This window comes from Dipodomys merriami, unplaced genomic scaffold, assembly GCF_024711535.1.
Source record: "Dipodomys merriami isolate MVZ:Mamm:240054 unplaced genomic scaffold, mDipMer1.0.p SCAF_320, whole genome shotgun sequence".
NCBI lineage: Eukaryota > Metazoa > Chordata > Mammalia > Rodentia > Heteromyidae > Dipodomys > Dipodomys merriami.
In genome coordinates, this window is record NW_027204716.1 from 1,151,498 (window position 1) to 1,164,538 (window position 13,041).

A 13,041-nucleotide genomic window follows, 5' to 3' on the forward strand; every position below is an offset into this window, starting at 1 on the left:
TCATGGTGTTTCTTTGTTGGTGGTAGGCTCTGATTTCTTGCTTTTGCCTGATGTGCACATTCCAGCTCAATTTTTCAAATAAACCTTCTTATTTAATATTGAGCATATAGCATATTGCTTTGTCTTTAGTTTGCCATCTAGGATCTCCTTTTCCTCTTTAACTATTAACATTCAATATTAATTTTACTTCCTGACTGATTTTCCCCTTTCATTTGTATCTTGAAATAAGTATTATAAGTCCTTTGACCTCTGTATTCATGAAGAAAAACCATTTTGAATTTTCTGTTTAATGTAATATCACCTGGACACATTTGTTAGCAACAAGATCTTAAAATTTCTTATATATTTTTAGTTTAAAATACCCTCCTCTATGTTTTTAGTATAGGGAGACAAACACTTCCTAGTATCAATGATAACAGTTTTATTCATTAAATAGCAGGTATTTCATAATTTTGAATATGTCTAGTGGCAAATGAATACATTTGGTCAATAGATTTGCTTGATAGACCCATGCACAAACATACCACTCACAGGGGCTCAGAAGGTGGATCAGTTGTAGACAGTTTATCTTGAATGCACGAGACCCTGGGTTTGATTCCTCAGCACCACCTAAGCAGAAAAAGGTAGAAGTGGTACTGTGGCTCCAGTGGTAGAGCACTAGTCTTGAGCTGAAGAGCTGAGGGATGGCAACCAGGCCCAGAGTTCATCACCACCGACAAGTTAAATCAATAAATAAAACTCATACTCAAGTACATTAATTTCAAAGGTTAATTACCATTTTAGTTAGGGGCAGGGTGCCAAGATATAGCAGACCTTTGTCACAAAGCTTTAAGAGGATTCAACACCTGACAAGTAGTAAAAAAAAAAGTAAAAATTTTGCTCTGACAACAACATATAGAATCACCATTCAAAGAGAAAAAGGTACTAAGAATGAAATACTTTTTATAATATTTCTTAAGAGATTCTGGCTCTACATTAATTATAATATATTTGACCTTCAAAAACTCCAGGTGGGCCTGAGTCTTAAGGGCCTCTACAAAAACTGGAGGAAAGAATCATCAACCTGGATTTTTCAAATGTTTTTTGTTAAGGTAATGTACATATAGATCACCATTTTATAAGTCGCTAATGAGTTCACTTCTTGTTTGACAATCTCGTCACTTTGCTCTCTCTCTGATTTTCCCTTCTGTCCCTGTCCACAAGAGGTATAGCTCATTGTGAATATAATCTCTACAGAGTGGAACTGCTGCATTTGTTTCTCTGTTCTCCTTGAATTTCTGTGGCTCCTTCAATGCCCATAAAAAGATAAATGAGAACAAAAAAATCCCTAGTGTTGGAATTCCTGGAATTCATTTCAATATAAGTACCAGTAGTTTTATAAAAGTGTCAGACTCTATCCACACATCCTGAACACTTAACACTTCTTGCACCCAGTCTTAACTCACACTGCATTCTAAGGTCCACAACATAATTCTTTTCACTTTCCACACAGGAAGAACGAGTGTCAGAAAGATTAAGTAACTTACTGGAAATACTAGGCTGAGCATAGTGGCTCAGATCTGAAGACCATAGTTTGAAACTAACTCAGGTTGACATATCCGTTACATGTTTATCTCAAGTTTGAGACCACCTGGACAGCAAAGTAACCCATCTTAGGTACAAAAGTCTGGCTATCGAGAGCCACAGAGAGAAGTTGGAAGAGCATCAGCAAATGCTCTTGCCCAATTCTAGGGAGTGGCTTGGTGCCAGTTAAGTAAGGTATAGCTCCACCAGGGAAGGGGAGTAAAACAGGAGTGGTTATAATAAAAGCACTGCTCTGAAGCCTCAAAATAAGGACTCCAGTCTGTATGGACCAAAAAGTCTCTAGCATGAGATTCTTTTTAAATTAACAAGCACGATTTTAGATTTTTGCAGAGCGGGATGGTGTATAGTTACAGGCAATGTCTGCTATGTCAGGTAATCCAGTCTGCTCTTTCACATGTTACCCAGTAGCCAGGTTTTAACACAAATGACTTCAATGAGATTGTTCAAATTATACTGTGACTTTTACCTCTCATGACTCAAAATTCTGTCAAATGATTTCTGACTTCCAGATGTTTACACAATATTTCTTATGAACATTTCTACTATTTTGTCCTTATTACTGATGTGCATACTAATTTTTTGTTGTTGTCTTTTGTGTATATGCCATTTTTAGGGCTTGAACTCAATGTTTAATGGTCTCTATTGTACTTTTTGCTCATGGCTGGTAACACTCTATTCCTTGAGCCACATCCTCACCTTCTGCTTCCTGCTACATAACTGGAGATAAGTTTTCACATTTTTGTCTGTTTGGACTGGTATTGAAGTAAAATATTCAGGTCTTAGCTTCCTGAGTTTCTATGATTCTACACATGAACAGCTAACACCAAAATTTCCTATACTGTTATTTTAATTATGTGTTAGAAGAAAGTGGAAGCATATTTGTGTTAAGTGTGCAATTTTCAAATACAAGTTTGAATCTACTTGATATAATGTAATTGTTATCAATTTTAAGTTAAATCAATGAATATTACACATTCTAAAAATATATAATTGAAAAAATGCATAATTATTTTCTTTAAACAAGGAATAGAACTATGAATTCTTTCACTTTACAATTCATGTTTTATATAACTTTAATTAGCAGATTTCCATAACTAAAAGTAAATATATTAATTTTATACAAAAAGAAGCAAATTGATTATAGTTAAGAATATATATTTCATAATAACCAGAAGATAAGCTTTTGAGCATCCTCACTATAAAGAAATGTTACATACAGAAATTAACAGATATGATTTAGCTTGATCATTAAACAACATATAAATGAATAGGATTACCACTCCATACTTCATTTCAAATCCAGCCTAGGCAGGAAAGTCCGTGAGATTCCTATCTCCAATGACCAACCAGAAAATTGCCTGTGGCCCAAGTGGTAGAGCACTAGTCTTGAGCTGAAGACCTGACGGACATCGTCCAGGTCAATATTTCAAGCTTCATGATCGACAAAAACTAAAAATAAACAGTTACAAATAAACAAATATTTTGGCATAAATGTTAAAATATATGTTATAAAAATGTTTAAATCCTTACTAGATATAATAGTTTATATAAATGTAAAGAATTGTTTTCTGACATTAGTAGTCATTGAATCAATTGTGTAAATCTCACATTTTTCAATCAAATCATATTTGTGTGTTTATATACTTATATGTATAATTAACTGATAAGTATAATTAACTGATACATGATAAGCAGTGCTGATTTAGGAATTTCCCTTCGCTTTCTATCATTAATCCTTCTACCTTAAAATAAATATGCCCTCCAACCTTGTCAGAGGTTTCATCTCATTGAAGCAGAAAAGAATAAACCATAATCATTTTTTGGAACAAGTGTAACATTGTACATGCATTTCACTCAGTTTAAGAAACAAAATATTCAAGTCATCTTAACTGTACCCGTTATAACAAAATATCTTCTGAGCTTTTCAGTCTCTTAAGAGATGAAAACCTTTAATTATACATCTATTTTTTTCTGCCTAAAATCCTATTCCTTAGTAAGATATTTTGTGTAAACTTGTGTTCCTGATTAGAAGACAGAAAAAAAGGCAATAATGAAAATGGCCAAGGAAATATTTGAAAACTATTATAAAACAATTGCAGACACGCCTGTAACCACCAGTTTCAGTGAGAATATATGTTAAAGTATCACATTTTTGTTATCATTTAAAGAGCAATAATTACACTTTAATTAGCAGTGAAGAAAGGAACAGAAAACTGAAGACAACTTGACTTTGAACAATCCAAAATAAGCAAAATGGATTTATCTTGTTTTTCTATGTAGTTACCAAAATAATAGAGAACAAAACCCAAAGGCAAGAAAACACCTAAGCCAAAGCAGTAAACATTTGTCTATAAAATAATGGTTAGGGTGAAAAATAAGAAATATAAAAATCCTTTATTAATATTTTACATATCTAGACTAGGACTTCTCGTGTCGAAGAAGAGGAAAGGTAAGAAATATTTCAAGATTGTTTGACTATTCCCCAAGACTATTCTTCTTTATCAGCTATAGCAATGCAAGTAGCCTTGGTTACTCTTAGTATCATGCTTTTTTTTAAATTAGAAGCATTATTTGTTGCTGTGTTATAAGCTGCAAACACTTGAGTATTCATAAAGGGTCATATCTTAAGAGAGGAAAGTTGCTGTGTAAATAAAGCTAAAATATCAAAGACTTAGCATAGTGGAAACTATTTTCTAGCTGTATCACAATCTGTAGGTTTAGATTTCGTTTCACATTGTTCCAGGGGACCCATTTTTGTTAACTTCTTTTTCACCATCAAGAGATCCTACAACATCCTATAGCATCCTGGGATTGTTGTATCTTTCCTGGATTCTCTAATTTCTGTTGGAAAGTTAGGAAAGATAGAAAATTGACTTACTGTTTCTGTTTTACCTTATTTTTATTACTTTACAAACTGTAAATCAAATTGACATTAATCATCTCTATAATATTAGAAGACATATTTCATTTCTATATTCTTACCCTAGCCTTCTACATAACTTTAGTACTTAATGATCCCCAAATGTGAAAATGCAGATAGGGAACTTCTTATTTAAATATTATTTAGAATTTCAAGGCGTCATTAATGCAAGACCCTTAGTAGTATATAGATCATACATGTGTACAAATCTGGTGGCAAGTTTTTCTTATTCTCGGAAACTAGGACATGGGGTATACTTGTAGTTGCATCAGGAAAAGTCTGTAGTTGATTTTGCTTACTAAACCAAATCTGCTGTAAAATATTTCTACAAGTTAATTGGCTTGAATAATTCGTATTTTCATTTTACAGTTCTAAAGGACAGAAATCTAAAAGAAGTCTCACTAGATTAAAATTGAGCCACCTAGAGAGCTAAAATATTTTTCAGATGATTCTAGTGGAAAAGGCATTTACTTCCTGTTCTGCTTTCCAGAAACTTCAGAATCTGGATTGTTGTCTTTTCCTTTATCTTCTAATGTAGCATCTGTACATCTTACTGATGGTTCTTAACTAAAGATGTCCCTCTCTAACTACAGCTGGAATTTTTGAGTATTCTTTCCCCATCTGATATTTATTCAAATTTGTCTTCCTTAGGTAATGAAAAGTGATTATTTTACAAACTTTATAAAATGTAAATCTACATTTGATGGATTAGATATTTCAGGACTATAGATATTTTGGGAAGGTATTTTACTGCCTACCACAATGAGTGTGTAAGCATTCTTTCGACTATAACCTGTTATCCTATCATTAATTTTGAACAACATATTTCTTCAAAGAAATATAACTAGAAAAAATTTAGTTCCTGAAAGCATTTAATCCTGATTAAAACATTGCCATGTACTAGAAATCTTAAATATCAGAGAATAGCTCCGGAAGCAGTTTTGACAGTATCACTTTTTTTGTATATTCTGCTTACAATCTTCTCTTTTCAAGAGAATTTGATTGTTATTATTTTGGAATTATGGTTAATAGTTATTTGACTGCTATTTTTAAAGAATGCACCACCAATCCTCGTTCTCTTCTTCTAACTTTTTTTGTGTCTAATCTATTTCTGAAAGAAACACAGCTATTTGAATTACATGAATTGCTTATTGAAGTGTGTAGAGGAAAAGAAGAAAAAAGATGTTCCTGTGTGTATGTAATGTTGAAAATGTACCTAAAAGCTATTTATCTTAACATCATATATTTTTTCATTTTGTTTAGATTCAGATAAAATTTAGCCTATCTACTCACACGATGTTAATGCAGTCATTTCATGCCTCCCAAAAGCAAACAACAAATACTACATGTTTTAAATTTGTTAATTTTTAAAATTGTTATTTATTTTAAAACACTATAATTTTAAAAAAATTAGCAAAAGTCAATGGTATTAAACATTTAGAGTTGTGTTCAGACTCTATTGTTGAAGCCAGAAAGGGAAAAAAAAATCATGTTTTTCTTCTTCTTTGAGTCACTCTGATTTACTTCCTCTATTTCTGAAAGAATAAAATTCTGGCTTTGAAGCCTTTTGCTTGATATCCACAATGTCTCATTCTTCCTTTATTAATAGGAAAATTTGGAGAAAGGATGAGAATTCTCACTAGACAAAAGAGAAGAGTAAAAGAGACGTGAGAAATCTAGATATTTTGTTCTTCCTCATCTCAATCAAAAGATATGGATAATGGTTGTGGATATTAGATATAATGCTCTAGAGTGATTAAACACATTTATAGAAAAAGTTAACCCCACAAGTGATCACATGGAGAATGCTAATTTATTAAAAATGTAATAGCATTAAACAAGAAATGTTATCTATTTGTTTATTACTTGTTCAGTATTTCTTAAATTCTGATGTACTGTAGTCAACTATCATAAAGGTATACAAGAATAGTAAGAAACTAATAACTTAATATCATATTCTAATATTAGCTTAATTCCTGCTGTGTTTGAGTTTTGCCTTAATTTCACATGCTATATTCTTCCAGTATATAAGTTGAAAGAAGATTCCCTCCGAAAATATGGTATTTTTATAGCTAAGGGAAAAGAAGTTAGCTCTTAGACACAGACAAGGAAATAGAAATCTTCCCCTAGAAATAACGTTTCACCGCTTCTGGTTAATTTTTGTAAGCTGAAGTAAGTCAAATGACCCATCTTGACATTGCAGAGTAGAGGTAAATCTCACCTACAGGAAGCTGATGCAGGACAGACTAATATGCCAAGATATGCAACATGAGACGAAGAGGAAAAAGAAGATAACTACAATACAATCAGTCATACATGCCATCACCTGTCTCTGCAGGAAGGAAGCTATTATGTACCTTTGTTTCTAAAACTACTGAGATCTTGAAATCATGTCTTATTCTTGTATTTTACTGGAATTCGAGAGCATCTTGATGTTGAGACAGCATAAAATCTCAAAGAAAGCTGGAGTAATCATTTCAATACTGCATTTTGTTCTGCTAGGACATGAAACCATTTTATAGACAATACTTTATAGTAGTAACTTTTTTTTCCAGAACTGGATTTTGTTAATATATATGACTATCCACCAGAATAAATGTCTTCATTTATCTGCATCTTGTGCAGACAGCATAGTCAAGTAGATGTGGGAGTTCATCAGTAGCACTTTTTAAACATGCAAAAAATGTGGACTGGGAGCCAATATACGTATTATTCCAACATTACCTTCCACATCCTCTTTCTTCCTTCCTAGGAAACACACCCAATCAATAAAAAGACTTAGATTTTTGGCTCTTGAACTTGAAAGTGTAAGCAGAAAGTTATGGATGTCAGAGATGAATATTAATGGTTTTTTACATAATAATGTAAAATATTATGTAACAATGTAAAATAATAATGTCACATGCAATAGCCCCATGAGTCCTGAAGGTCTTAATACTGTACTTCTCTAGTGATGTGATAGGAATGTCAGCCTAACTGGTCTTAGTATTGCTTTCCACTTCCTTTTCTACCACTTAGCTAAATTATAATACATAGTAATGTAATGAAAAATTAATTTCATCTTAAGAAAGTCATTTAGGGCTCTGGTAATGTGGCTTGATGGTACAGTGATTGCTTATCATGCATGAAACCCTGGGTTCAATTGCTCAGTACCACATAAACAGAAAAAGAAGTGGTGCTATGCCTCAAGTGGTAGAGTGCTAGCCTCAACCAAAAAAAAGAAAAAAGATAAATCTCAGGAAGAGTTCCCTGGCCCTGAGTTCAAGCCCCAGGACTAGCAAAAAATTCATTTAGCTAATAAATGTCAAATAAAGAACCTATGTGAGGAATATAAAATTGCTCCTTCCAACTATGACCTAACAATAGTTCTTAATTCATGTACTTTTCCTATATTAGAAGACAGTGTTGAGAAAAATAAACAAAACGTTTTATTAGGTAGGTCACAGAAATTAATGTCAAGAATGTGCTTAGATATCAGGTGAGGATTAATCTAAGTGAGATTTGGAAATATTTTTGGTCAGTTTTGGCACCAAAAAGGCACCAGCTAATTAATAGTTGTGATAGAAGTGAAGGAATAAATCCAGATGGAAGAAATAAATGATAATAATAAATAAATTATACCAGAAAATGTTCTAGGGAACCATATTTGGTTACTAAAGAACTAGTTATCAAAGAGGCTTATTCCTCATTGCCTTTAGCATTCTAAATCACTTAGGCTAGTTCTTAATCTCTGTAAGATAAGTTTCATCTCATTCTGTGTTGTTCTTTCATATCTGGTCTGCTTTGCTTTCTAAAAATCTCAGTCTTTCACTATTTCTCTACTAACAATTATTTATATTAAGTCCACCGATGCAGACCTCAGAGGATGCTAAAATAAGAGTCCAATAGCTCATGAGCCATTAATGTAACAACATGGAAAAGGATGACCTATTTATTGCTACCTCAAATTTTCTGAAATGCTGCAATGTCATCGTTTGATTCAAATTTCCATTATTTGTCTACGGTGTCATTAAGTGCACATAAACGCAAATATGAGTTGGGTGCTGGTGGCTAACGCCTGTCAACCTAGCTACTCAGGAGGTTGAGGCGAGAGGACTGTGGTGCAAAGCTAGCCTGGTCAGGAAAGTACATGAAACACTGATCTTCAATTAGCTACCAGAAACCCGGAAGTGGTGCTGTAACTAAAGTGGCAGAGCATCCAACTTAATCTGAAGAGCTGAGGGAGAGTGCTCAGGATCAGAGTTCAATCCCCACGACCAACAAAAATGTGAAATATACTTTAAGTTTCACCAAAAGGAACAACAAAGTCAATAGTAATCTTCCCAAGCAGAAAAATTTTTCCAATATGACTCAGTGCACCTACGTTTGCTGAGTTATTTAAGTTATGGCTTCTTTGCTGCACATATTCTCTTTTTTAAAAATTGTCAAATATTACCTTTATAATAAACTTCATCTGATATTTCTTGGTTCAAAAGAGAAGTCCATACAGTTGATGTGACTTGACTTTCTTACTGTCTTAGTTCAAAGACAACTCAGGAAGGAGAGTCTTTCAAACTCTTATCTGTAATTAAACACCAAAAAAGCCAGAAGTGGAGTTTTGGCTCAAGCAGTAGAGTACTACTTTGGGGGCAGGTGGGCAAGAAAGACAACTGTTCAGGGACAGGCTCCAGCCTCTGAGTTCAAGCCCCAGAAGCAGAACAAACTAAACAAACAAACAAGCAAACAAAAAAAAACCCACATATTTCTTTGGGCCCATCCTTAAAGCTTGTTGGAATACTTATTGATATGGCGAACTCAGCACCAGAATAAAGGAATGGATATGTGACTTCTGCATCAAGACAATCATCTCAGGAGTTAAATATCCATGCATAAGACATTTTAAATCATCCATGTCTTTATTTCTTTGTAGTAGTACATTGTAAAACAATGTTATTTCCTTTTTTTTCTATGCTTGCCTTCAAATGGCATATTGTTTCCTTTTGTAATACTCTCAACTAGAAGTTTACAGAAAAGATTTATGACTAAAGTCCACACTCGAAAAAGTTAGGGACAGAGTTTCCTTCAAGCCTTGGTTTATTTTCTTGTACAGTAAAAACGAGAGCACAAATTAACTTGAACTTTGTCATTTTTCTATGTTCAGTTTCTCTCCTGGATTGTTTCTACTTCCTGTAAAGGTTCCTTCCACTTACTTCCAGACACAATCTACGGTATTGCTCCAGGCAAAATGAATGATTTCTGGCTTCATTGAAATAACACAAAGACATCTTTGGACACAAGGTAACACGTGTTTCAGAGACAACTTAGTAATGAGAAAATATGAAATTTACATGGCTTATAAAACATTATCCACGTACATATGGCCGTATAAGACAATGTGAACTGAAATGAATCCCCAAATACGGACACAACTTGTTTTTGCTTTCTTAGTATTGTTTCTAATGTATCTATCATGTATTATGTGATTTTTTTGTTTCTCTTCTATTTTCTTCCTCCATGGTATAACCCGTTTCCACTGTATTTGAGGTCGGTGAGCTGCAACTTGCATATACATTTTTCTAATGTGGGGAGGGGAAGGGAAATAAAATGCTGAAAGAAGTATAGAATATGACCCATTGTTACAATGAGATGAAGAAGACTCTATGTTGAAAATGAACTTACAAGTTGGGGATGGGAGGGGAGAGTTGGGGCAGTGGGGAGAAAAGGGATTGCAGGGGAAAAACAAAAGAGGAGGTAACAATGTTCGTTAGATAATTCACTCATTAACTTACTTATGTGACTCTAACACCTCTGTCCACCATTTTCACAATAACATAAAAAAACATTATCCTGGAGCACATTAAGTTCAAATTTTCTAAGTGCTCTGTAAATTAAGACCAATTTTAAGTGGGAAGAAGGTTCTCAGAAACATTTTTTGTCAGTGTTTGTGTTGTGCATTATTAACCAAGTGTACATAAGTTAACAGAAGGAGAAACAACAGGAATAAGAGAAAGAGAAGTTCTCTGTTTAAGTATAATGGTTCAATACACTATAGAAGACCCTGCAAATAAGACAACTTTGAAACAATAAAGCCAAGGCCAGTATGTAGACCTATGGGAGTAATATAGAAAAAGCATTACTCCTAAGTAGAACATGAAGAATGAGGCCACTCTCTTTCTTCTACTAGCTCTAAATAATGGTAGCTAATCATGCAAATTTGTAAACAGTAGAATGGAAGAATAATTCTAGTTCCACGCCAGTCAGATATAAGACCATGGTCTTAACTGATGAAAAAAAAAGGCCATGTTGAGAGAACAGAAATTATACTAGCAATGAACAGGTGGCCAAGATCACATTTCTTTTTCTTTTTTTTTTTCTTTTTTTGATGGTAGTGGGGCCTGAATTCTGGGCCTCGGCACTGTCCCTCTACTCTTCAGCTCCAAGCTTGTGCTCTACCTCTTGAGCCACAGCACCACTTCCAGATTTCTGGTGGGTAATTAGAGATAAGTGCCTCAGAAACTGTCCTACTCATGCTGGATTTGAACTGCAATCCTCATATCTCAGCCTCCTGATTAGCTAGGATTACAGGTGTGAGCCACTGGCACCCTGCTTACGATCACATTTCAAAGAGTGTACACTCAGCATATGTAATGTGTATGTTCATCTATCTTTATATGAACTCGAGTTAAAAATCTGGGCCAAAGCTACAAAAACGTTTGTAGTTCAAAAGTTGATACTCCTGGCAAAATAAAACCTAAGAATGTAAAAGAGTCTGGGAAGTTCAGTTTGCATCCAGCCCAGGCAGAAAAATCTTGAGACACAATCTATAATTAACCAGCAAAAAGATGCATTGGAAGAATGGCTCAAGTGGTGGAATATTAGTTATGAGCAAGATTGCTGAATAAGAGCTTGAGGTTTTTGCATACATATATACATACAAACACACACATACACACAGAGGCAATTATGCATTCAAACACACATATGAAAAAATTCTCAGCCTGTGTAGAAAAGTTAGAAAATAATAGAAAATATGTCCTATAAGACTACAATTAAGTGATAATTTTTAATATTAGAAAGTACTCAAGTGAAATTTCCCCCAAAAAGATTGAGAATATTACATAGGTGGGAACAGATATAGTAATAAATTCAAGGCATCATTAATAAAGGGATCAGATCCAGGGATGAATAAATCAGAGACCCCTTCAGTGCATCTGAAAATGTTCATATCCTGTGTCAAATGTTAGAACATCTTTGAAAATAGTACATGAACAATCTGAGCCATCAGTCTAGTGGAAAATATTAATGGAGAAGTTCAGAATTGCTTGTCTGTATCTAGATTAAATAAACCAACAAACTATTGTAGGACAATGTGATACAAACCAGGAATTCTAGCACTCACAATAAGACATGTGATTAGAAAGTGCAGTTACATAGTGATTCATTCACTGGACTAGGTAGTATAATATTGTCTCAATAAAACAAACCAAGAAAGGAATAAAAAATAAACAAGAAAGGAATACACAGTTGGAAGTTTGGGCTAATTTTGTCATTATGTTTTGAGAAGTCAAGTTTCCTACTGAAATGCAACTCATATATAATCCTCAGTTGTGTTCTAAATGTTCTCTTCAAAACAGAAGATTACTAGATGCACAAGAGCTCATGATTCCCAATCAAAAATTTGAAAAAGTATGCATCATTCTGTTAGAGTCCAAGGAAATGATGAAGGATTACAAAAGCTTAAGCCTAGAAAAATAAGAAAGTTCATTTTATGTAGGAGTTTGTAGACCTGGCTAAATTAGAATTTAGATTTAAAATAAATATTTTTCTTTATTTTAATATTCTATAGGTTACTACAAAATTCGTTTTAAGCAGAAAATTTAATTTACAAATTCACAATTGAATCTGGCATTCTATTTGCCTAAAATATTCTTTCAAGTGAGGTAAAATTAGAACGTAGTTAATAGTTAATTCCAACAGTTCATGATAATGTGACTAATCTAGACAAAGTTGCCAACAAATTGATGCTATTAATTTATAAATTTAGATGAAGAGCAATTTTTTGAGATTCTGGTGTAGCGTGGTATGAAGAGAGTAATTGTGTGACATCGTTTTTCTTCTACCTATACATAACACAGGAAGAAATTTCCTTAATTATATACCTCTTCATACAATGAGAAAAATGCTAGGCTTAGGGTTTGTTTTCATTTTGTTTTTCTTGTTTGGTTTGTCCCAGGGCTTAACTTGTAGGCCTGGCCACTGTCCCTGAGCCTGTTTTTGCTCAAGGATGTTACTTTACTACTTGAACCTCAGTGCCACTTGCGTCAGGCTTTTCCTGAGCAGTTTATTGGAGATAAGAATTTAAGGAACCTTTCTGCCTAGGTGGGCTTTGAACCATAATCTTCAGATCTTAATATGCAGACATTCAGATCTCCTGAATATCTATTATAGATAAAATATATAACTATAAATATTATTTGCAAGTGTTCTGATCTCAAGAATTACACTGGGTGGAAAATGATGCAGCAGTTTACTGTAGTGTTCTTTCCACAATACGAAGG